We start from the raw sequence: 24,778 nt of genomic DNA on the forward strand, positions 1-24,778 counted from the left end.
AGTGAGTCATATATCACCACTCACATGTCTCAAACAGCGTCTCCATGAAGGACTGTAAAAGGAGGTCCACATAAGTTCCAAGTTATTGGTCTCTTGAATACTATCAGTGGTTTTTATTTGTTTATTTTTTTTTTAAAGATTTTGTTTACTTGAGACAGAGAAAGAGGGAGCTCGTGAGCAGGAGTAGGGGTAGAGGGAGAGAGAGAAGCAGACTCTCTGCTGAGCAGAGAGCCCCATGCCTGGCTCAATTTCAGGCCTCTGAGATCATGAACTGAGCTGAAGGCAGATGCTTAACCTACTGAGTCATTCAGGTGCTCCTATCTGGTTTTAGAAATGACTCCAATTTTAGGTGTTCAGAATATTCTCGTTACTATGACTAAACAGCTATGGGCAATAAGAAAGCTTTCCCCAGACTGAGTTTTGCTCTTGTTCTCAGTTACAATGGCATTAATAGGTTCCCCTTATAGATTATAAAAAGATAAATACATGCATGTATTGAAGCCTAGAGAACATTGCCACCATAATGGGGCTTAGGACTTCTTACTTATAATCAGAACTATTTTATCTGCAGCATCTAGAATACCTGGTGCATATCAGGTATTTAATAAACGCTAGTGGTTGTAGTTAGTTCAGTTCTTTTCAAGTGGGAAGCAGCCATTTGCTGTAAAACCAGAACAGTGTTTGTCCGTCCACTTGGTGGCAATTTTGAGCTAAGGCATGGAGGTGCTATGTTGGAACAAGAAATAGAATCTTTTGAAAAACCTTGGGGTTGGCTCATTGAATTGCTTTACTGCGTTGCAAAACCATCTCTGTTGGCAGGAATTATCAACTGCTGCTAATAAAAATTGTAAATGCCTTTGTTGCTGTTTGTCACAGAGAGACACACACAAGGTTCAAATGATTTAAAATCATTGTTCCTTGAATTTTTTTTTTTTTTTTGTCTAATAAACATGAAGGCAAGGAAATGCCATAACTTATTTAAGGTGTATGCATTGGAAGGATTTGTTTTCCTGCTTATTGTATTTGGAAGTGTTTGGTGTCATTCTTCCCGATTTACTTTAGCTTTTACCCAGACCACTAAGTACTTATTGATGGGAAATAGTGCTCTATGCTTTAGGAATTTCATATTGGAGGGAAAGTTGCATAGACTACATGTATATGTGCCACTGGATGCCATACTTCTCATCTATGGAGTATTCCCACTGCAACTTATATTAAGAGAACATGTGGTAAATGTGTAATTAGAAGTCAGGTATTCATAAAAGCCAGGAACTCAGAGCTTAGAGTGTATAAAATAAAAGTTTGGTTCTAAAAGTACAACAACTAGTGTTTTAAAAGGATAGTAGAGCCCTTTTTTAAAAAAAAAAAACTGTCCTGGGACAGTTGTGTCACAAAACACAGAACCATCATTGTTCACATCTCATATCCCCCATTTTATCGAGCAACTGCTCTTTAATAACTTTGTTACTAGAGAAGATGTAAAAATGAACATAAGCAGTATGGTTGCAATGATTTGAAACAGTAATAAAGGACAAAGACATATTGTTATTCTCGGAAAGCTCACCATCTAATGGCTGTCTAATTTAATAAAGTTTTATTGCAATGGAATAATTCAGCTCTAGGAGACTTATAAAAACTGCATAAGCACTGGAATCAGTATGATCCTTTTTTTTTTTTTTTCTTTAATTCTTGGAGGTAGTAGTTTTTCCTGCTGTCCTCTCTCAGGAAAGCTGCAACATGCTGCAGAGTTGTTTATCAAGGCCTGGGTTTATTTTTGTAAGAAACTATTACTCCCAGATTGAAAAACTTTTAGCTGAACAGCAATCAATGAGTAACAGACAAAAGGATGTTTGAAGTTTCAAAGTCTTTAAAATATTAACTAAGCACCCAATCTGGAGAGTTAAATGATTAGTAAAAGAGGCACAACCCAAGGGCTATGCAAATTCTAGATGGCAAACTTAACTCTTTGTCTCCTAAGCCAACTCAGATGTTGAGAAGACTGAGTGGCTATGCAGGAGAGTAATTAATTTATCACATAGTAAATATAAAACTTTTGTTAGAGAGATGGAGAAATAATTTTTCTGCTACAACCTGTCATTTACATGCTAACGGGTCTTAGTGTACACCAAGTTGTTTGATTTTAATGAATGGTTAGACCTGAAATATTTCAGCATCTGAGAATGTAGGAAAACATTTAAAGATGTCAGCTCCTGTCAACATCAAATCTCTTAGGCTCTTGAAATAAAGAAAAATAAGATGTTTACCTATACGACTAATTTATCTATACATGTTATTATTAATACTCAGAATTATCCAATGTTGATTCTAGTTGGACATGAAGTAGGTCCTTTGTAAATTGTTGAATTAAAGTAACTTGAATAATTGTTTACACTAAACAGCACTGGCAGGAAATGGTTGTAGACTATTCTCTCTCAAAGGGCGTAGGAGTATCTATTCCTAATGGAGAATAAGAAAAGACAGTGGCTAATGGCTTAGACCAAATGGTAAAATGTAATTCTATATATAACACATAGACAAACACAAATATTACATGATTTCCAGGACTGCTAAAATGTCATCCTTTCTGGAAAATCCAAACTTAATTTTTTTGATTGTCAACAGCAGCTACATTTGTGTTAAATTTGGGGGAAGGTATATCAAATTGTGTTTGTTTCTCAACAATAAGACAGTTCCCTGACCTGAAGGCTTTTGAGGACTTTATGATTTTTTTTATTTTAATTTTTTAAAAATATTTTATTTATTTATACATGAGAGACACACAGAGAGAGGCAGAGACATAGAGGGAGAAGCAGGCTCCTCACAGGGAGCCCAATGCAGGACTCTATCCCAGGACCCCAGGATCACGCCCCGAGTCAAAGGCAGACACTCAACCTCTGAACTACCCAGCCATCCCAGGGACTTTATGAATTTTGAATAAAAGAAATATCACCTCCTGGGAAATGAAAGATTAGAATTGATTTTTTTTCATGAGATATCAATTGATAATCTTGATTATAAAGGTCCAAAAATTATGTCTGAGCTGCCCCTGTTTTTATAAATAGTTTTACTGAAATATATCCATATCCATCTATTAATGTGTTGTCTATCTACAAGGGGAGAGCTGAGTAGTTGCAACTGAGGCTATATGGCCCACAAAGCCTGAAATATTTACCATCTGGTCCCTTACAGAAAAATTTTGCCAACTCTTGCTCGACATAGTCATGTTTTGCCAGCTAATCATTTGATATGGATCATCTTGGTCCTACCACATTATAATATTCTTACTGGCAAAAACAATCTTTCTCTTTTTAAGACCATCTCTTAATTCTTTCTTATATCTCACAATCTCTAACGGGCTCTGGAAAGGGAAAACAAAACAAAACAAAACAACCACAACAGCAAAAAAACCCCTTAACAATAGTTGATGCACTGGTTGAGGTGAAAGTTTACTAGACCAGGAAAGAAATGCCTTTATACTTTTGAGGAGAGATGGTCAAGCTCTGTGATCCTGGAATCTGATTGCCTAAACTCAAACCCTGGCTTTACTGTTTGTGAACCTAAGGCCACAGGAAATAATCTTAAAAAAATTGCTTTGGAAATAATGCCTCCTATCTAATGTTACGAAAATCCAGGGGATATTATGTGCTTAGAAAAGCCAATCAGGATTCATCATCAATATCATTCTTATTTGTGATCCTAGAAATACTCCCTTTTTTTTTTTTTTCTTTTTATTCACTTGCCTTTTTTCCCCTAGAATTTCTTTTCTACTTTCTCTGGAACTAGGCAGGTGCTCTTTAAATGTGTATACATATTTCCTTGTTTTCAAATCAGTGGGGATGCTACCACTAGCATGGTTTGAATTAAATGACAGTGGCTACAATGTTGAATAGTTGAATCCTTTTCACCTAAAAAGTAAAATAATAAAGCCATAGCTCTGTTATAGCAGTACTTTTATGTATTCAATAATTGCTTATAAGTAATAAGTAATACTGAACCCTTTGTAATTTGTGGACTCTGTATAATTCTTCCTGGTCTAAGAGGTGATAGCTGCTGTTGTAGGTATTTGGATGTGATGGATGACATGTTTGTATAATGTATAATGTGTTTTTCTTGACCATGGTAATTAAGGGCTATTAAATCTCTCTACTTGGAACGATTTGCTTTGTACATATTGAATCTGTTTTTTTTTTTAAAGATTTTATTTATTTATTTATTCATGAGAGACGCAGAGAGAGAGAGGCAGAGACACAGGCAGAGGGAGAAGCAGGCTCCATGCAGGGATCCTGACATGGGACTTGATCCTGGGTCCCCAGGATCACACCTTGGGCTGAAGGCGGCGCTAAACCGCTGGGCCACCAGGGCTGCTCAAATCTGTTTCTTTGTTCCAAAATTCTGGTAGTCCTAGTTTTTATAAAAACATATACTTGTAGAGCAATGTGCTAATATCTTATACCAGTAAAAATGAAGGAACTACATTTCATAGCATTCAAGACCTCACAAGAAAACTTAGCTTTTAGTTATGCTACTTCCCAAAGGAGACGACAAATTTTTCTAGGAGGGCTTTTAAATATACTAATAATTACTAATATAATAATGATTACAATGTTTTATAACCTTGCTGGTTGCTTTTCCATGTCCATGTAAGGGTTTAATATTGAACCTATATATAAAGGCTTATATTGCAAAGGGAAGTAATTTATAAATGTAAATACAAATTTTGCCTATAATTCCTACTGGTCCAGATGGAAAATTCCAACAAGCTCCTGAAAGTTTGCTCTTCTCTCAACTACCTGGGAAGGGAAGGTTCACAAAGGAGGTTCATTCTTCTGTGTATAGTGACAAAGACAAAAGGTAGACTGGGTTATTCTGTGGTTAGTACCTTTAGGACCTCAGTTGGACTTAATAAGCTAAGTGCCTTTCCAAGTCTAAAGACTTCCATTTCCCTTAATTTTTAAGATCTACAGAAAGGGAAAGATACTAACGTATCCACCTGGAACCCTAGCTGGGCAGCTTAGTTTTGCTCATTCAAGTCTGAATAAGCTGTCCAAGTGAGACTGCTTACAAGTGACAGAGGGCTGAACGTCCAGCCAGGGGTGGAAGCTGGAGAGGAGCTGGAAGATTACAAAAAGAGCACCTGAGAACACATCGCTATTGCTTACTTGAACTGCACACAAAAGACCTATAATCGTGATTTCTACTGTGAGTTTTTTGAATACCCAGCCATGTCACCGACATTCTGTTAGTGGTAACTATAATCTACACTGGCCTATTTTTCGTGACTATTATTTGTATCATATCGGGCCATGTTTTCTGGTTACTTCTTCTTACAACCATATCCTATCACTTAGAAACTGAGATTATCTACTGTAAACTTCCCCTCCATTATGTGATTAACCAAGGGGTCAGTGTTAAAAGAGGCACTAATATTGTCTTTTAAGAATATACAGTTTCCTTTTCTATAGATTAACTGTACTCAACTCATTTGTAAGCCTTTAATGATTTCCCCATAAAAGTTATATTTCTTTTAACCTTACCTCCCAAAATAACACAGACTCTTAATTATTCAATATGTAGTATTTTCAATTTCCTCTACCTTTGGTAACTGTGTGAAATGAAAATACTAAAGCAGTGAACCAAAACTTATGATTAGTTCCACATTGATCTTTTAAATATTATAGTTGACCTTTTAATGGAATGATAGAATGTGAAAGTTTCCATTTGCTAACAAGGATAAGGCAGACTGCTAAAAATCATGTTGTTATAAAATTTCAGATTTCTAATATAATGTAATGTCATAAAATAATGGAAGCTGGCTATATAAAAATCTATCCAAATATTCTCAGGATATCTGAGATTGTGTATCATTAAAAAAAAAAAAGACATCTCCACAGTGAAATGAGAAGTAGAAAGGTATTCTAGTGTGTTTTCCAAGTGAATAATAACTATCTGTGAGAAATTAATATTAATTACTGAGGGGACGTTCCGTAAGCCTTTCTTGGCAGATTTGAAATGAAAGCTCCAGTAGTACCTTGAACAGGCCGTTGTTGACATTATAATTATTCTCCTATTTTAGAAGAATGAATAATTATCATAGCAAATACTTTAATTTCCCATACACATAATTACACCTATTCAGTGAAGAAAGACAGGAATATAAGGATTCCAGTCATAGAGGGGGGAAAAAAGGATTCTTCATCTGAATAGGTTTTTTCCTCCTACAATTCTGTAAAAATCTAGTCGGATGAACAAAAAGAACAGTAAAATGTACTATCCTAAAATAATGGAATTATAAATGCTTTTAAAGAAAGTCACTGCAAATCCTGTATGAAAAAAATTTGACTTACTAGCTAAGGAGAAAGTGACTAAGCAGATAAGGGATTTAAATATGAAGTTTGGGATTACATTCTCTGGGCTGTTGGAAGAGGGTAAAATATAGGCAGTGTAAGGAAAAGAAAAAGACGAACATGGGACTTCTAAACCAAAGAAAACCTCATAATGTAATCTTCAGAGTCATCAAAGACTGAAAGTTGTCACTGATGGAAATTTTGCAAACCTAGAGCTGGCTGCCAGGTAAGGAAAAGGAGTAGCGTGAGGTCAAGAGAATTCAGTTTAACTTACTACAAGAATATATTGAACACTTCCAGAATGCTCACTGATATGCTAATATTCTATGGCCAATGCCTGCTTAAAGTATAGCATGCTTTTTGAAGAGATGGGTGATAATGATTACATATGAAATGCTTAAGAGATATGGGATCATATAAATTGAAAAGATAAAAAAAGCTAAGTTGAATGTTAGGAGCACTTGTGTATGGGATTAACTAGGTGGGCAGTGAAGAGACAACAGGGTGGAGAAGGCGGAGCAAGTGTCAACCTTTATAATAAATATAGCTGAAGTTCAAGATTGGAGTGTGGAAGAGAGAATAAAAGATCTTGGACTCTTCCATAATAAGGAGTAAGACAAGAAATACAGTGATTTGGATTTTGAAATGGAAATGACATATACTAGAAAGATCATTTTTCTACTAGACTTTGCAGGGTAGATTGAAAGGAAGAGGGTGGGGTGACTTAGGGAAGAAATAAATCTAGGGCCATTCTAAAGACCAAAGACTGGTTTCAGGCAGAGAACTGGAAGTAAAAATCCTCAAAGAACTGAAATCCTCTCCTTTCCATATGTGAAATATACAGTATCCACACAACAGAAAAGAACACTTGGGATTTCAATCAAGAAGGATAGCACTAAATAAAACTGACTTCTGAGAATTCCTAAAGGGATAGAATAATTAATAGCTACTGTTAATTGTGATCAATTAACATGACATCAGAGAAAGATTTGTGACCAGGGGAAAAGAAGGAGCCATTGACTTCTTATAAAAGGACCCAGTGGTAGGGTAAACAAAGCTGTTTTCTAAGTAAAGTTGAGGATTAAACCTTTTGACGAAACAAACTCAAGGAAATGATTGGGGTAAGGGAAAGAATGTGTTTGAATTAGGCAGTTGACCATGGATAACAAGCTTACTACTCATTTGGTTTATTACTCCATGCCTTGCTCTCCTTGGTCAGCCCCCATAATGATCAGATACTCACAGGCTGGGGAGAAAATGGCTTTCTGAGAAGCTTGTTGAAGTCAGAAAGTCAGTGAGCCAGAAAACCCTATGGAAAGGCTCTTTGCAACTCAAGGAACCATTGCTAATGAATGACAGTAATAAAAAAGGAGCAATTTCTGCTTGTCCCTGGTACGGTAGTCATTCACTTCAGGAGACCACCCTGAGGAAGAATTATCTTGCTTGAACATCATTTAGATTCTCTCATTCTTCTCAAGATCTACTGAGACCAGCAGTTGTTTGGGAATCAAATTAAACCTAGTGCCTCGGGGGTCTGCATTTTACCACCTCTCTTCCCAAACCTGTGAGGCCCGATGTTATCTTTTTAACATTGTCTTGCCTGTTTTACACTAGCCAAAGAAACCATGCCCTTAGCCTTTTAAATCTACAGCTTTACCCACTTAATTCTCCATCCAGGGATGTTAGTCACCTTCATCATAATCAAGTGAAATCCATACTATAGTTAATTTCCAACGTATGCGTGCCCTGCCCAGCTTAGACATGTCTCATCTCCTTCTACTTGTCGTAGTACCACCAGTAATTACATTTTTTTGCTGTAATGGGGGAGAAAAAAATTCTCTTCTACCATTTTTGGGTCTCTGGCTGGGCCAAAGAATTAAACTGATATGAGACAGATTATAAGAGAAAAGCATACTTTTTAAGATAATTTTTACACATACATGGGTACAAGGAGGCCCTCACAAGAGAATGAAGACCAAGAGAAGTGACCACAGCAGGTGGCTTTTTACATCTTTTAGACCAAGAATTAATCAATTTGTACAGAATTGACAAGATGGAGGGGTTGGGGTTAGGATCAGGGTAGTAAGTGTGAAGAAGTAATTAGGAAGATAAGGATTAGTTTTCTAAGGTTTGTTCATATAGATTTCTTGGTCCCCAATTCTCCATCTCTGGTGATAAGAATGCCTTCCTTCCTCTTATGTATAGGACGGCCACCTTTCACATGAGGATTTAATGACCTGTTTCAGGGAAGGGAGAGGTCAGAGTGACATTTCTGCTTCTGACATTTTCTCACATTCCTTCAGCTTAAGGTATTCAATATGGCAGAGTGCCATGTTTTGGGGTAAGGTATCCTAAACTCCAGTTATGGCTAATTTCATGGGTATATAAAATGTGAAAGTTAAAAGGGACCATAGAATTTTAAAAGGAAGTCCAAAGAAGACAATTGTACTTCCCAAAGTTGCATAGCTAGTTAACAGAAGAACCAAAAAGATAACCCAGACTATCAGCCTTGTGCTTAGTCCATCACAGGAATCATGATGGTGAAAATCAAGACACTTAAAGTGATGAAAAACATGAGAAATGAATCAACGTATAACTTTTCCAGTTTTTTCAGCTGTATGATAATAAAATCATTACTGCATTACTATGTATTGTGAATGCAGTATTACTGTTTTATTCTGCACTTGTAGCTCTAGTTGATAAATAATAAAGATTATTGACTATAAGCAAAAGACAACTTCATTTCCTCTCTTTGTATATAGGATACCATAATTTCTTGCAATTTTTCCAACATACCTTTTTAATCCATATTGATCTTGACTTGTCAAGCCTTCATTGCATCATGCTTTTCTACACAATCCACCCTGAAAATACTCCTCCCATAAAGTTCACATCTGTATCCTTTTGCTAGGTAATAAACATATACATAATTTTTGCCTAAGGAAATTTAATCTCATGCAGTGATTCACCTGTGGCACTTTACTTTTAGAGCTCCCGTGTAGCATTGAGGACATTTTTAAGATCCTCCTAAGTGCCTATCTGTCTTCTTTACCCTTGAAATTTCTCTCCCTTCTCCCCCCTCCCTCTCTTTTATTTCTCTTACTATTTTTTCCCTCCTCTCACATTTTTTTTTTGAAACCGAGCTCTCTCTCTCTCTCTCTCTCTCTCTCTCTCTCTTTTTTTTTTTTTTTGTTAGAATAAAAGCTTTGTCTCTCTCTTGGGTGATGTTATCAGCACTGTGGATGTATATTGGGCTGCTTCTATCCTAGCATCTCAAAATCAGATTCTGATTCTTCTGTTACAGCCAACAGTGTGGGCTTTAAAAAAAAATCAATTCTTAGGTTCCTTATCTGTTTTTCCGCTTCTGGAATAACTGAATCTTTCATAACTAATGGGGATATTGAATTCAGGGAGCCTTATGGGGAAAATATATTGCGATCTGTGTAAAAAGCAAAAATGGGCTGCAATTAGATGTAATAACTATAGCTTAATTTAGATGCCATTTTACATTGGTTTGACATCAATTGGTTAATATAGAGTTTTTCCATTAAAAACTAATTTTCATGATAACATATTAACAGTTTAATTTTATGCTGTTGTGTGTTTGGTTTGTGGACTTTTGAAGAAAAAAATCACTTGAGAATTTTAGATTCTCAGTAGGTAGAAAGAGAATTAGAATGGTTATTCTGGGTTTCTGTATATATAATCTTAAAATCTTTCAATATACATTAGATGTTGATTGGTGGACACGTGGTAATATCTGTGACTGTCTGGATACCAATGAATAAGCCAATGTAAGCAGATCTTGAAGTTCTGCTTGAATTGATTATTGAGACCCAATACCACGCTTTATGTTTTCATCACTAAATCAAATGTACTTATCTTTTCTAATAGTCCAATTTAAAACCTCCAATATGGCTTGTTTGCCATATTCCACATTTCTTGAATGAGTTCAGTATTTTTTCATCAATACCTAGGAGTATCATTAAGTCCCTGTGATCTTCTCTAGTGGCCTCTCTTCATCTGTGACTTTTAGATCTTTTTGTTATCTGAGATTATTTGTATTTTTCCCATAGTTCTTTGATTCTAAAATATTTAATAAAAGTATTATAACTTGGACACATTTTGGAGAAATCTTTTGGAGAAATCTTTTAAAATGGACACATGCAGTGGATACCTTTCTGTATATTATTGTATATCTCTTTAATATCAACTCAATGTAGAATATGCCCCATGTCACTAAGGGGGACTCACACAGAGTGCTTGGAGTGTATGTGGGAGGCACTTTTCTTATTAGAGCAGATGTTTCACCTGACACATGATCATGTGTGATTGCATTAGAACTTTCACAGCACTAAACAAAATTCTTTTCTCTTTCCAAATTCTCTGAATTTTCTGTAACTTACTTTGCCAGTAGTATATTAATGAATTAGATTAGATAGATTAATTAGATAGATTAAATAGAATCACCAAGTATAATCAGACCTAGAATAGAAGGATTTATTGACTTTCTGTATTTGAAAACCACTGTTAATATCTTAATATTAACCCCTGACATTTTGGCACTCTATAGATCAGGCCATCTGTTTAAAATCAGACAAGGTGGTGGGATTAAAAAAATAATGTTTATTTGGGCAGCCCGGGTGGCTCAGCGGTTTAGCGCCACCTTCAGCCTGGGGTGTGATCCTGGAGCCCTGGGATTGAGACCCACGTCCAGCTCCCTGCATGGAGCCTGCTTTTCCCTCTGCTTTTCCCTCTCTCTCTCTCTCTCTCTCTTCTCTCTCTCTCTCTCTCTCTCTCTCTCTCTCTCTCTGTCTCTCATGAATAAACAAAATCTTTAAAAAAATAAAAATAAATTAATTAAAAAATAATGCTTTTTATGGATGTCTAACACAGTGTTAGCATTCTAGATGATATCTGTAATTAATCTTTCAGTTCTTACATTAAAATATATTAAAGTTTGATCTACTCAGATCTACTCAAACACACATTTTTGAGCTTTTGAAAAGAAATTTGTAACTACAATGTTTATTCAATATGTAGCAATTATTAAAAACTTAATGTTTTGTAAAATTTATCAAAAGTAACTAAACTACATTAGATGATATAAGTTTATATAATTCCAGTTAGCCATATTATATTTTTATTTGGGACTTTCAAGTTTTTGTAGTGCTTTATCATACATTATTTTGCTCATTCTTCTCAGTGATCCTATAAAATTGGCTTAAGCAGTTTACTCTCTCTGATATACAGAGGAAACTAGATTAAAACAGTTAAATTTTAAGTGGCTTGTCCAAAACCACTTGACTAGCAAATGTAATCTAAACCAGAAGTTGGCAGCATTCACCATAATCTATTTAAATATTTTCCCATTCTGTTATTTAGACTCTTAATTCATTTCTTTCTCCACACTGTGGTCAATAATCTTTGTAAAATATTTACCAGATCCTATCACTCACTTGATTAAACCTTCATAACAATTTACTCTTTTACTCAGGATGCAATTGTACATCCTTAATATGACCTTTATGCTCCCCCATGGCCTTGCTTTCCTCTTTCTATCTGTATCATAGGCCATTCCCATCCCCTGTTCACCAGGCTCCAGGCACACTGGGTTGCTCATCCTTTTTCCTCTGTGACTCAAGACCTTCCCCTATGCTAATCCCTCCACTTAGATTTCTGGTCCCTTCTTATCACCTGGTGACTCCCAGTCATCATAGAGGTCTCATTTTAAATGTTAATTCCTCAGAGAAGCCTTCCCTTAAACAATAAGACAAAACTAGTTCATCTTGCTATTATCTTTCAGCAAACCCTAATCATCAGTTTATACTGGTATATTTATCTGTGTGGTAATTCATTTAGTACCTGCCCTCTTCACTGTGTATAAGTTGGCTACTGTCAGGAACCATGTCTATTTGACTCCTTGCTGGTCTCTTGATCTGGTCCAGTATCTGGCACATGGCAGCTGCTCAGTAAACATTTGTGGTCTGAGTAGAATGAATAAATCCATATGGGTATGTACATGGCTCTTTTTCTAAGCTCTATTTTATATTTATCAGAATATATAGATTTTGCTCCATTTCCTGGGAATATGCAGATAAAAGTGGCTTTTTTTTAAAATTATTTATTCATGAGAGACAGAGAGAGAGAGAGGCAGAGACACAGGCAGAGGGAGAAGCAGGCTCCATGCAGGGAGCTGGACCTGGGACTCCATCCCAGGTCTCCAGGATCACACCCTGGGCTGAAGGTGGTGCTAAAATTGCTAAGCCACCCAGGCTGCCCCAAAGTGGCTTTTTGATACTTGAAACAATTTAAGCAAGTCTTAGAAAATTATTAGGAGAGAAGTTTAAGAAAATGAAATGGATTATCCAGGGAAATTGTGGAGTTTCTTTCCCCAGAGGTTTAATCAGAGAATAGTAATTAAGTTTGAGGAAGCTTAAGGTATATGCTAAGGCTCTGAGATACAGAACAGATCATTTGGTAGAAAAACAACTTGGACGTAATATCTTTCTTTTTTGTGTGTGTGTGTTTGATTCTTTGTCAAAGGCCCAACTCTTTGCTTGTGGCCAAATAGGGAAAGGACTTGGGAGCTTTATTCTCAATTCAGATTTCTTTTTTTCCACTGTGATGTACAGTCAGCTCCACTATAATGCAACCTCTGTATTCCTAGAAATCATTGCACAAGGCTTGTGGGAAACATAGAAGTAGAGGCACAAGACTCAACAACTTGGTCAGTGACACATTAAAAATAACAACAACCTAGGAACCTAATAAAAATGACAGCTAAGTTTTACTTGTGTTAAATGGTTAAGAAATACATAAATAGTGCAATAAACATAGGATTTCACCTTGAAAAAGGCAGGCAGCTGACTTGTAGAAGGGGTCACTGGAAGGGCTATGACTTGTGAGTTACTGCCAAGTGGCAGAAAGAAGGCTGCCTGAAACCAGAGGGCAAGTATGCCACCAGATGTGGGTGGGGTGGCTCTTAACAGGCATAGTAACAGAGCACTGGCCAATCCATCTTTAATGTGTGTGATTTGTGTATTTCTACACTAGGTTCCACAGGGTGCAGTTTTCCTTGTTCACTTCATGTTTCTCATGAATGAAATCAGGCATAAACAAATAGAGATTTGGGTCATGCTCAAATTGGTCCCAACTAGAACCATTGCCTTAAAACAAATTTATACTTTTAAAAAAAGTGTTAGGAGGCGGTCTATATAGTGAGGTAGGATGATCCTAAACTCACTTCCTCCAACAGACACACTAAATCTACAACTACATAAGAAAAACTTCTCTCAAAAAAAAAAAAAAAAAGAAAAACTTCTCTCTGAATACTCACTGAATATCTATTTGACATCAGATGAAAAAAAGACTACATTCAGGAGGGTTGTTGAGGCTGAGATCTGATCTCACCATAAACCCACCCCTAACTCAGCAACTCACAGTCTGGAGGGAACTCAAAAATCCAGAGTTTGTCCTTGAGGAGTGAAGGGTTTGTGGCTTACATCAAGGACTCTAACTATTAAGACCAATACTTGACAGATGCACCCCCAAAACAATCTGCTTTGAAGACTCCCAAGGCTTATATCTATGAACCCCAAAGGGCCGTAGTGAACAGGGAAACAGCTCTTAAAAGGCTTAAGCACAGACTCACTCACCCCAGGGCTCAGCTCAGAAGTAGCAGCTTGTAAAGCATTCAGAGTATATGTCAAGAAGATTCATTTGCTAATCTTAAAGCATCTATTGGAGGGGCAGGTGCCTTTTGACATTCTCTCCAGGGATGGGGGCCCTGGCAGATGCCATCTTCTTGTCCTCCCTCTACCAGGCTCCAGTGGCCTTAACACCCAAAAGGTAGCTTTTACATCTTACAGTGCCTTTGTTTGTTGACATTTGATACCCCAGTTTTTGTGGCTGCCACCAGGGGACCCATTGGGCACATACTTCCATGAGCAAAAGTGGCTTGTAATCCTGAATACCATGGGAAACAATTGAAAAAATAGTTCTTGACACACTGCCATTCCCAGGGCAGTATACAGATAGCCGGCTGAAAACACGGCCTTACTTTGTGAGAAGGTATATTTGTATGTCCAGGAGCTTTGGTCTAAGGGGCAGTTTCCTGGTCTGCCACACTCCTAGAGGCCTATTGAAGTGATCTCAGGGCTCAAGTTCCAAGTCTGGGTGATGTTCCCAATGAGGCGATGCTTAGGGTTAGAAGAGAATAAAACTGGGATCAGGATGCTGGGAAATGTTAACTTGTGAGGACAACACAGGAACATGAACTAGGAAATGAGGATGAGAAGGGTCAAAAATTATTCATGATCTTGCATCAAAAATAATAAAATACTTAGGGATAAATTTAACCAAGGAGGTAGAAGACCTGTATATCAAAAACTTCCAGACATTAATGACAGAAATTGAAGAAGACACAAATAAATGGAAATATATTCCATGTTTATGGATTGGAAGAATTAATACTGTTAAAATGTCCATACTATCCAAAGCAATATACAGATTCAGTGCAGTCCCTAGCAAAATTCCATTGACATTTTCATAGGAATAAAAAAAAAATCCTAAAATTTGTATGGAATCATAAAAGATCTCCACTAGCCAAAGCAATCTTGAGACAGAAGAATGAAGATGGAGGCATTATGCTCCCTGATTTCAAACTCTGTTACAAAACTATCATAATAAAAATATTATTTTATTGGCATAAAAAACAAATACAGAAATCAGTGGAACAGAATAAAGTCCAGAAATAAACCAGTGATTATATAGTCAACTTATGATGAAGGAGGCAAGAATACACAATACATAAGGAGAGTCTCTTCAATAAATGGTGTTGGGAACATTGTACAGCCACATGCAAAGGAATGAAGCTAGACCATTCTCTTACACCATGAACAAAATAATTAACTAAAAATGGATTAAAAACTTGAATGTAAGACCTGAAATCCTAAAATCCCTGTAAGGAAAACTGGGCAGTAAGATACTTGACATTGGTCTTGGTGATTTTTTGGATCTGACTCTAAAAACAAAAGTAAACAAGTGAGATCAAACAGAAATCAGCTTCTGCATATCAAAGGAAATCATCAACAAAATTAAAAGGCCACCTATTGAATATGAGAATGTATTTACAAATCATCTATCCAATTAGGGGTTAATATTAAAAATTTATACAGATCTACAATATGATAGCCAAAAACAAACAACCAATCAATCTGATTTAAAAATTGGCAGAGGCTCTGAATAGACATTTTTCCAAAGGAGATATTCAGGTTGCCAAGTGATGCATGAAAAATGTTCAATATGAACAATCATCATGGAAATGGAAATCAAAACCACAAAGAGTTTATTGCCTCAGACCTGTTAGAATGGCTGCTATAAATAACAACAACATGAAGAAATAACATATTGAGAGAAGAGAACACTTGTGCACGTTTGGTGGGATGTGAATTGGTGCAACCATTATGAAAAACTGTATGGAAGTTCCTAGAAAAATGAAAAGTAGAAGTATCATATGATCCAGCAATCTAACTTATGGGTATTTATCTGAAGTAAATGAAAACATTAATTCAAAAAATATGTGTGTGGGGGAGCTGAGAAGATGGCAGAGCAGTAGGGGTCCTCAACTCACCTGGCCCCACCAACTTACTTAGATTACTCTCAAACCATCCTGAAAAACTACGAATTTGACCTGAGATTTAAAGAGAGAACAGCTGGCATGCTACAGAGAAAAGGGTTTTTGCTTCTAACAAGAATCATCTAGGGTGAAATTTATTTAGGTCATGGTTGATATTCTTGACTCAGCCCGCTCATACAGCCACTCTGCACTGAGCAAAATGACTAGAAAGAAGAATTCACCACAAAACAAAGAATCAGAAACAGTACTCTCTGCCACAGGGTTACAGAATTTGGATTACAATTCGATGTCAGAAAGCCAATTCAGAAGCACAATTATAAAGCTACTGGTGGCTCTAGAAAAAAGCATAAAGGAATCAAGAGACTTCATGACTGCAGAATTTAGATCTAATCAGGCCAAAATTAAAAATCAATTAAATGAGATACAATCCAAACAGGAGGTCCTAACGACGAGAGTTAATGAGGTAGAAGAATGGGTGAGTGACATAGAAGACAAGTTGATGGCAGGGAAGGAAGCTGAGGCTAAGAGAGAAAAATAATTAAAGGACCATGAGAAAGGGAACTAAATGATAGCTTCAGAATGAAAAATCTGCATATTATTGGGGTTCCAGAGACCACCGAGACAGACAAAGGGCCAGAAAGCATATTTGAACAAATCATAGCTAAGATCTTCCCTAATTTGGGGATGGAAACAGGCATTCAGATCCAGGAGATAGAGAGGTCCCCACAAAATCAATAAAAACCATTCAACACCGTGACATTTAATAGTAAAACTGACAAATTCCAAAGATAAAGAGAAAATCCTTCAAGCAGCAAGAGACAAGAGATCCCTAACTTATATGGGGAGAAATATTAGATTAACATCAGACCTTCCACAGAGACTTGGCAGGCCAGAAAAGGCTGGCAGGATATATTCAGGGTATTAAATGAGAAAAACATGCAGCCAAGAATACTTTATCCAGCAAGGCTCTCATACAGAATAGAAGGAGAGATAAAGAGCTTCCAAGATAGGCAGAAACTGAAAGAATATGTGATGACCAAACCAGCTTTCCAAGAAATAGTAAGGGGGACCCTGTAAAAGAAAGAGGAAGCCCAAAGAAATAATCCACAAAAACAGGGACTGAATAGGTATTATGGTGACACTAAATTCATATCTTTCAATAGTAACTCTGAACATGAATGGGCTAAATGAGCCCATCAAAAGACACAGGGTTTCAGACTGGATAAAAAAGCAAGACTCATCTATTGGCTGTCTACAAGAGACTCATGTTAGACCTAAGGATACCTACAGCCTGAAAATGAAAGGTTGGAGAACCATTTACCATTCATTTGGTCCTCAAAATAAAACTGGGGTAACAATCCACATATCAGATAAATTAAAGTTTATCCCAAAGACTGTATTAAGAGATGAAGACGGATACTATATGATACTTAAAGGATCTATCCAACAAGAGGACCTAACAATCATGAATATTTATGCCCCTAATGTGGGAACTACCAAATATATTAATCAATTAATAACCAAAGTTAAGACATATTTAGATAATACACTAACACTGGGAGAATTCAACACAGCGCTTTCTGAAAATGACAGATCTTCTAACCATAACATCTCCAAAGAAACAAGAGCTTTAAATGATACACTGGACCAGGATTTCACAGATATATACAGAACTTTCCATACAAATGCAAACGAATACACAGGTGCACATGGAACTTTTTCCAGATTAGACCACATACTGGGTCTCAAATCAGGCCTCAACCAATACCAAAAGATTGGGATGGTCTCCTGCATATTTTCAGACCGTAATGCTTTGAAACTTGAACTCAATCACAAGAAGAAATTTGGAAGAAACTCAAATATGTGGAAGTTAAAGAGCATCCTGTTAAAGGATGAATGGGTCAACCAGGAAATTAGAGAAGAATTAAAAAGATTCATGGACACTAATGAAAATGAAGATACAACCATTCAAAATCTTTGGGATACAGCAAAAACAGTTCTAAGAGGGAAATACATCGCAATACAAGCATCCCTCAAAAAAATTGAAAAAAAAACCCCCTCAAATACACAAGCTAACCTCACACCTAAAGGAACTGGAGAAAGAACAGCAAATAAAACCTACACCATGCAGAAGAAGAGAGTTAATAAAGATTTGAGCAGAACTCAATGAAATAGAGACCAGAAGAACTGTAGAACAGTTCAACAAAACTAGGAGTTGGTTCTTTGAAAGAATTAATACGATAGATAAACCATTAGCCAGCCTTATTAAAAACAAACAAAAAGACTCTAATTAATAAAATCACAAATGAAAAAGGAGAGATCACAACTAATAGCAAGGAAATACAAACAATTTTAAAAAAATATCATGAGCAGCTATACGCCAAAAATTAGGCAATCTAGAAGAAATGGATACATTTCTGGAAAACCACAAACTACCAAAACTGGAACAGGAAGAAACAGAAAACATGAACAGGGAGGAAATTGAAGCAGTCATCAAAAACCTCCCAAGACACAAAAGTCCAGGGCCAGATGGCTTCCCAGGGGAATTCTATCAAACGTTTAAAAAAGAATCAATACCTATTCTGCTAAAGCTGTTTTGAAAGATAGAAAGGGACAGAATACTTCCAAGCTTGTTTTATGAGGCCAGCATCACCTTGATTCCAAAACCAGACAAAGACCCCACCAAAAAGGAGAATTACAGACCAATATCCCTGATGAACACGGATGCAAAAATTCTCAACAAGATACTAACCAGTAGGATCCAACAGTACATTAAGAAGATTATTCACCATGACCAAGTGGGATTTATCCCCAGGATGCACGGCTGGTTCAGCACTCGTAAAACAATCAACGTGATAGATCATGTCAACAAGGGAAAAAACAAGAACCATATGATCCTCTCAATAGGTGCAGAGAAAGCATTTAACAAAATACAACATCCATTCCTGATCAAAACTCTTCAGAGTGTTGGGATAGAGGGAACATTCCTCAGCATCTTAAAAGCCATCTATGAAAATCCCACAGCAAATATCATTCTCAATGGGGAAACACTAGGAGCCTTTCCCCTAAGATCAGGAACACGACAGGGATGTCCACTCTCACCACTGCTATTCAACATAGTCCTAGGAGTCCTAGCCTCAGCAACCAGGCAACAGAAAGAAATAAAAGGCATTCAAATTGCCAAAGAAGAAGTCAAACTCCCCCTCTTTGCAGATGATATGATACTGTACGTAAAAACCCCAAAAGACTCCACCCCAATATTTCTAGAATTCATACAGCAATTCGACATGTGGCAGGATACAAAATCAATGCCTAGAAATCATTGGCATTTCTCTACACTGAGACTGAAGAAAGAGAAATTAAGGAATCAATCCCATTTACAATTGCACTCAAAAGCATAAGATACACAGGAATAAACCTAACCAATGAGGTAAAGGATCTATACCCTAAAAACTACAGAACCCTTCTGAAAGAAATTGAGGAGACACAAAGAGATGGAAAAATATTCCGTGCTCATGGATTGGAAGAATTAATATTGTGAAAATGTCAATGCTCCCCAGGGCAATTTACACAGTTAATGCAATCCCTATCAAAATACCATGGACTTTCTTCATAGAGTTCGAACAAATAATCTTAAGATTTGTGTGGCATCAGAAAAGACCCCGAATAACCAGGGGGATATTGAAAAAGAAAACCAGAGCTGGGGACATCAGAATGCTGGATTTCAAGCTGTACTACAAAGCTGTGATCATCAAGATAGTATGATACTGGCACAAAAACAGACACATAGATCAATGGAACAGAATAGAGAATCCAGAAATGGGCCCTTAACTCTATGGTTAATTAATATTTGACAAAGCAGAAAACACTATCCACTGGAAAAAGGACAGTCTTTTCAACAAATGATGCTGGGAAAATTGGACAGCCAGCCACATGCAGAAGAATGAAACTCGATCATTCTCTTACACCTTCCACAAAGATAAACTCAAAATTGATGAAAGATCTAAATGTGAGACAAAATTCCATCAAAATCCTAGAGAACACAGGTAGCACCCTTTTTTGAACTTGGCCACAGCAACTTCTTGCAAGATACATCTATGAAGGCAAGGGAAACAAAAGCAAAAATGGACTATTGGGACTTTATCAAGATAAAATGCTTCTGCACAGCAAAGGAAAATGTCAGCAAACTAAAAGACAACCTACAGAATGGGAGAAGATATTTGCAAATGACCTATCAGAGAAAGGGCTTGTATTCAACATATTTAAAAAGCGTATTAAACTCCATAGCAAAGAAACAAACCATCCAATCATGAAATGGGCAAAAGACACAAACAGAAATTTCACCAGAGAAGACATAGACATGGCCAACAAGCACATGAGAAAGTGCTCTGCATCCCTTGCCATCAGGGAAATACAAATCAAAACCACAATGAGATACCACCTCAGACCAGTGAGAATGGTGAAAATTAACAAGACAGGAAACAACAAATGTTGTATAGGATGCGGAGAAAGGGGAACTGTTTGCACTGTTGGTGGGAATGTGAACTGGTGCAGCTACTCTGGAAAACTATATGGAGGTTCCTCAAAGAGTCAAAAATAGATTGCCCTACGACCCAGCAATTGCACTGCTGGGGATTTACCCCAAAGATACAGATGCAGTGAAACAGCAGGACACCTGCACCCCGATGTCTATAGCAGCAATGTCCACAATAGCCAAAGTGTGGAAGGAGCCTCAGTGTCCATCGACAGATGAATGGATAAAGAAGATGTGGTCTATGTATACAGTGGAATATTACTCAGCCATTAGAAATGACAAATACCCACCATTTGCTTCGATGTGGATAGAACTGGAGGGTATTATGCTGAGTGAAGTAAGTCAATCGGAGAAAGATAATCATATGATTTCACTCATATGGGGAATATAAGAAATATTGAAAGGGATTCTAGGGGAAAGGAGAGAAAATGAGTAGGAGATATCAGAGAGGGTGACAAACATGAGAGACTCCTAACTCTGGTAATGGAAGGGGAGGTGGGTGGGTAGATGGGGTTACTGGTTGATGGGCACTGAAGGGGGCACTTGACGGGATGAGCACTGGGTGTTATATGTTGGCAAATCGAACTCCAATAAAAATTATACTAAATCAGTAAATGAATGGATGAATGAATAATGAATGAATGAAAAATATGTGTGCACTCCTGTTTATTGTGGCATTACTTACAATAGCCAAGATACAGAAACAATCTACATTTCCAGGATGGATGGAAGAAGGTGTGGCATGTACACACACACACACACACACACACACACAGGAGAACTGACTAGCCTAACAAGAAAAAAACAAGGTAGGGTTTGGGGGTGGGACTTGGGGTTAGAAAAACTTGGTTCTGCTCCCAGAGCTGTCATTTCTTTTTTTTTAATTTTTATTTATTTATGATAGTCACACAGAGAGAGAGAGGCAGAGGGAGAAGCAGGCTCCATGCACCAGGAGCCCGACGTGGGATTCGATCCCGGGTCTCCAGGATCGCGCCCTGGGCCAAAGGCAGGCGCCAAACCGCTGTGCCACCCAGGGATCCCCAGAGCTGTCATTTCTAACAGTGGAACCCTGAGCTAGCATCTTCCCTGTCTTTATACTATTTCATTTATCTTTAAATGAGGTCGGTAACAACCGGCTTTGCCAAGCTATCCTGAGGGCTAGATGAAGTAATGAAGGTGGAAACATTCTCTAAATTGTGAATTGGTCTCTAACTCTAGACTTTTCTCATAGAACTTATTTCAGAGCTAGAGACATCAATTGTGGAAGAACACAGGGTTGAAAATTCACCCACACAGAGTCAGCTTTTGTTGAGAAAACTGTATACACTTACCTTTTGAATGAAAGTAAAGCCCATGACTCTAAAAGGAAGGGGTGCTGTAGTGCAGTGAAGTGTCCTATAAAGACGTGCCTCACATCATGTGGACTAAGCCCAGAAGCCAGTGTTTGTATTCCTGTTGAAGCAGTTTGGGTACACTGGTAGGAGAAGCCAATGAGAAGAAGGGGAAGAGGTGAACTTGCTTAAAGACACTGGGAGAAATACAACTGTGGTCCCCAATGAGTTTAGAAAAACACTCATAATTTTTTAAAGAGGGCTTCTTAAAGCCAGCCCAGTCAGGGATTCAATGGAAAGAGAGATGTCATAGAAGTTTGACCTCATCAGATCTGCAACCCAGATTTCACATTGTTTTTTACTTACTACTCCTTAGTACTGAGCAGCATCTTATAAATAACACTCAACTGTTCTGCATTTCTCAATCCCTTTCACTCTCCATGCTATAAAAGATAGAGAGCAAACCTGTGGGAGAAAATAAAAATTACTTGGGGGACAAATCAGTTTATATCCCGGATACAGCTATTACCAATAAAATAATAATAAAAAAAATCTGGCCAATCCATTGATACCTTCTTTTGTTACTTTTATCCATGTTTTATAATCTGAGTAAAAGAAAATTATTTCCATTTTGTTTGGAAAGTAAATATGGCTTATTGTAAAGCTTTGATGGTTTAATTGAAATAGACAAAATTTAAAGGGAATATATTTTAGTAAACAACTTTTGCCTCATTACTCTTTGAATTCCCTAGAACTTTCTATGATTGTGAGGGTATCATTTTATTTGTATTTGGAAAGCATTAAAAAATTGAACAGAAAAGTTTATTCATATGGAAAATATGCTCCTTTATTAGATTTTGAGGATTCTTCAGTATGACAGTGAGCAAATCTATGTGACATTCTTCACTTGTGAAAGAAAAAAGGATGCAAAATGTCACCTTTTTCATAGGATGTGCTTTTTAACTATTTAACATGTACCATTTGTTTTACTTGTTTTGGGAATCAAAGCACAGTCTTCCAAATTCTATAATAAAGATGACTTATGATGTTCCTTCTAGTCCAATGAGTTTATATAGAGAGGAGTGTTGATTATGTGTAATAACAGAAATTTTATTTTTATCTTCTTATTGTGGTAAAATATATGTAATAAACTATAAATAATGAAACAGATAATTTAAAATGAAATTAATAATAATATAAAATATATGTAATAAAAATTTTGCCACTCTATTTCTACAAAAAATTTGATTTTGGTTAGTATGTTTTTCCCTACAAAATCATGTTTTTCTTCTTTTCCAAAGCTGCTGGACATTACAGAATAAAGATTTGATTTTGATTTTACTTTTTCTGAATCTGATAGAAGTAACTGATTTTATGGGGGTTAAAAATAAACTACTACAGAGTTTGGCTTGACTTAGCTAAAGGCCAGCTCCAGAATCAGTAAGCAAATATATTTCCAGTATGCTAAATAACAAAAAATATATATAATAATGTTAGACTTAGTCCTAATCTCAAACAGATGTTTATGTAGGTGGAAAAACACAATAAATGCACATGAAAATAATAATAGAAGAAAGTAAGTAAGAGCATACAGGGTGGCAAAGTGCCTAGCAGCTGTGGAAATCAAGGAAGGGAGAAAACAATGAAGTGATATGGGGAAGTTCTAAGAGGTTGCTCAAAGCCAAGCCTGGCAGTGTCCCTAGTTTTTTTTTTTTTAAGATTTTATTTACTTATTCATGAGAGACAGACATAAGCAGAGGGAGAAGCAGGCTCCCTGCAGGGAGCCCGTTGTGGGACTTGATCCCAGGACCCCAGGATCATGACCTGATCCAAGGGCAGGTGCTCAACCACTGAGCCACCCAGGTGTCCTGTCCCTAGGCTTTAAATAGACTTCATAGAGCATGTTAAGTAGGAGGAAGAGCATGGTCAAAGGTGTACAGGCAGGAGTGTGTGTGTATATATATGTATACACACACACATATGTGTGTGTGTAAATATATATATTAGAAGATCTTGGTTTATTTCCAAATTATGGTTTATTGTTTCCTTCCTGAACCTCAGGAGAACTTTCCCCCATGAGTTAGAGGTGGAGAAAATCCACCTTTCCTATCACTTCTGGTGAATACACCCTATGCAGTAGATAGCATTTTATTCTGTATAATGCATGGTTTAGAGGCATCATGCAGCCTGCAGCCTTTGCTTCCCTTCTTTCCCTGTAAGAATGTGAGCCATTCTTAGTCAGGCACTGAGTTGTTCTTTGGTTTTTATTGCAGAATATCTATTCTGCATGCAAAGTGCTCACATTAGTAGCAACCATAACCATAATAGCATGACATGCTTAAAAAGAAAAGCAGTAGAGCAACAAAACTAAAACAAAACCAAAAAGACATTGGCATGAGTGAGTTAATATCAGGGGGATTTGAGTTTGCATGCTCTTGACTGGTTCTGGAAGTGAGTTTTTGTGGAACCATCTATTCTGGGTCATCCAGTCCTTCTTTGAAACACTGATTCCCGTTTATGAATGAGCTAGTTTTCTGGGATAATAAAGAAAGTTGGTGGTTTAGCCTATTTATATCTGTAAAAACCTAACTGGACAAATAAAAACAAATTATTTAACCTTATTCTTATCTGGTCCACAGTCTAATTAAGCTGAAATTATGGGTCTTTGTACACAAATCACTTATGTCCCTTTAAAAATATATACTAGAGATTGAAGAGATGAAATAATTCTGAACCAGGGACTAATGATCTTACTCATCATTTCTCAAATTGTAATACATTTGATAGTATTATTGGGTCATAGATATTCATATCTGCACAAGAAGCCACCTGGTTTAGTGAAAATTATTCGAGTACTAGAGACACATCAGCCAGGATTGAAAATTGTTACCTTTTGGTTTTTATGACAAATTACTCAGATGCCTCTGAT

General features: G+C 36.9%; 1 protein-coding gene across 16 annotated transcripts in view; it reads left to right on the forward strand.

Moving 5' to 3' along the window:
- NCKAP5 (NCK associated protein 5) overlaps window positions 1-24,778 on the forward strand; it is a 947,559-nt gene that overhangs the window by 494,299 nt on the left and 428,482 nt on the right. The window lies entirely within an intron of this gene.

Source organism: Nyctereutes procyonoides, unplaced genomic scaffold (genome assembly GCF_905146905.1).
Source record: "Nyctereutes procyonoides isolate TBG_1078 unplaced genomic scaffold, NYPRO_anot_genome, whole genome shotgun sequence".
Taxonomy (NCBI): domain Eukaryota; kingdom Metazoa; phylum Chordata; class Mammalia; order Carnivora; family Canidae; genus Nyctereutes; species Nyctereutes procyonoides.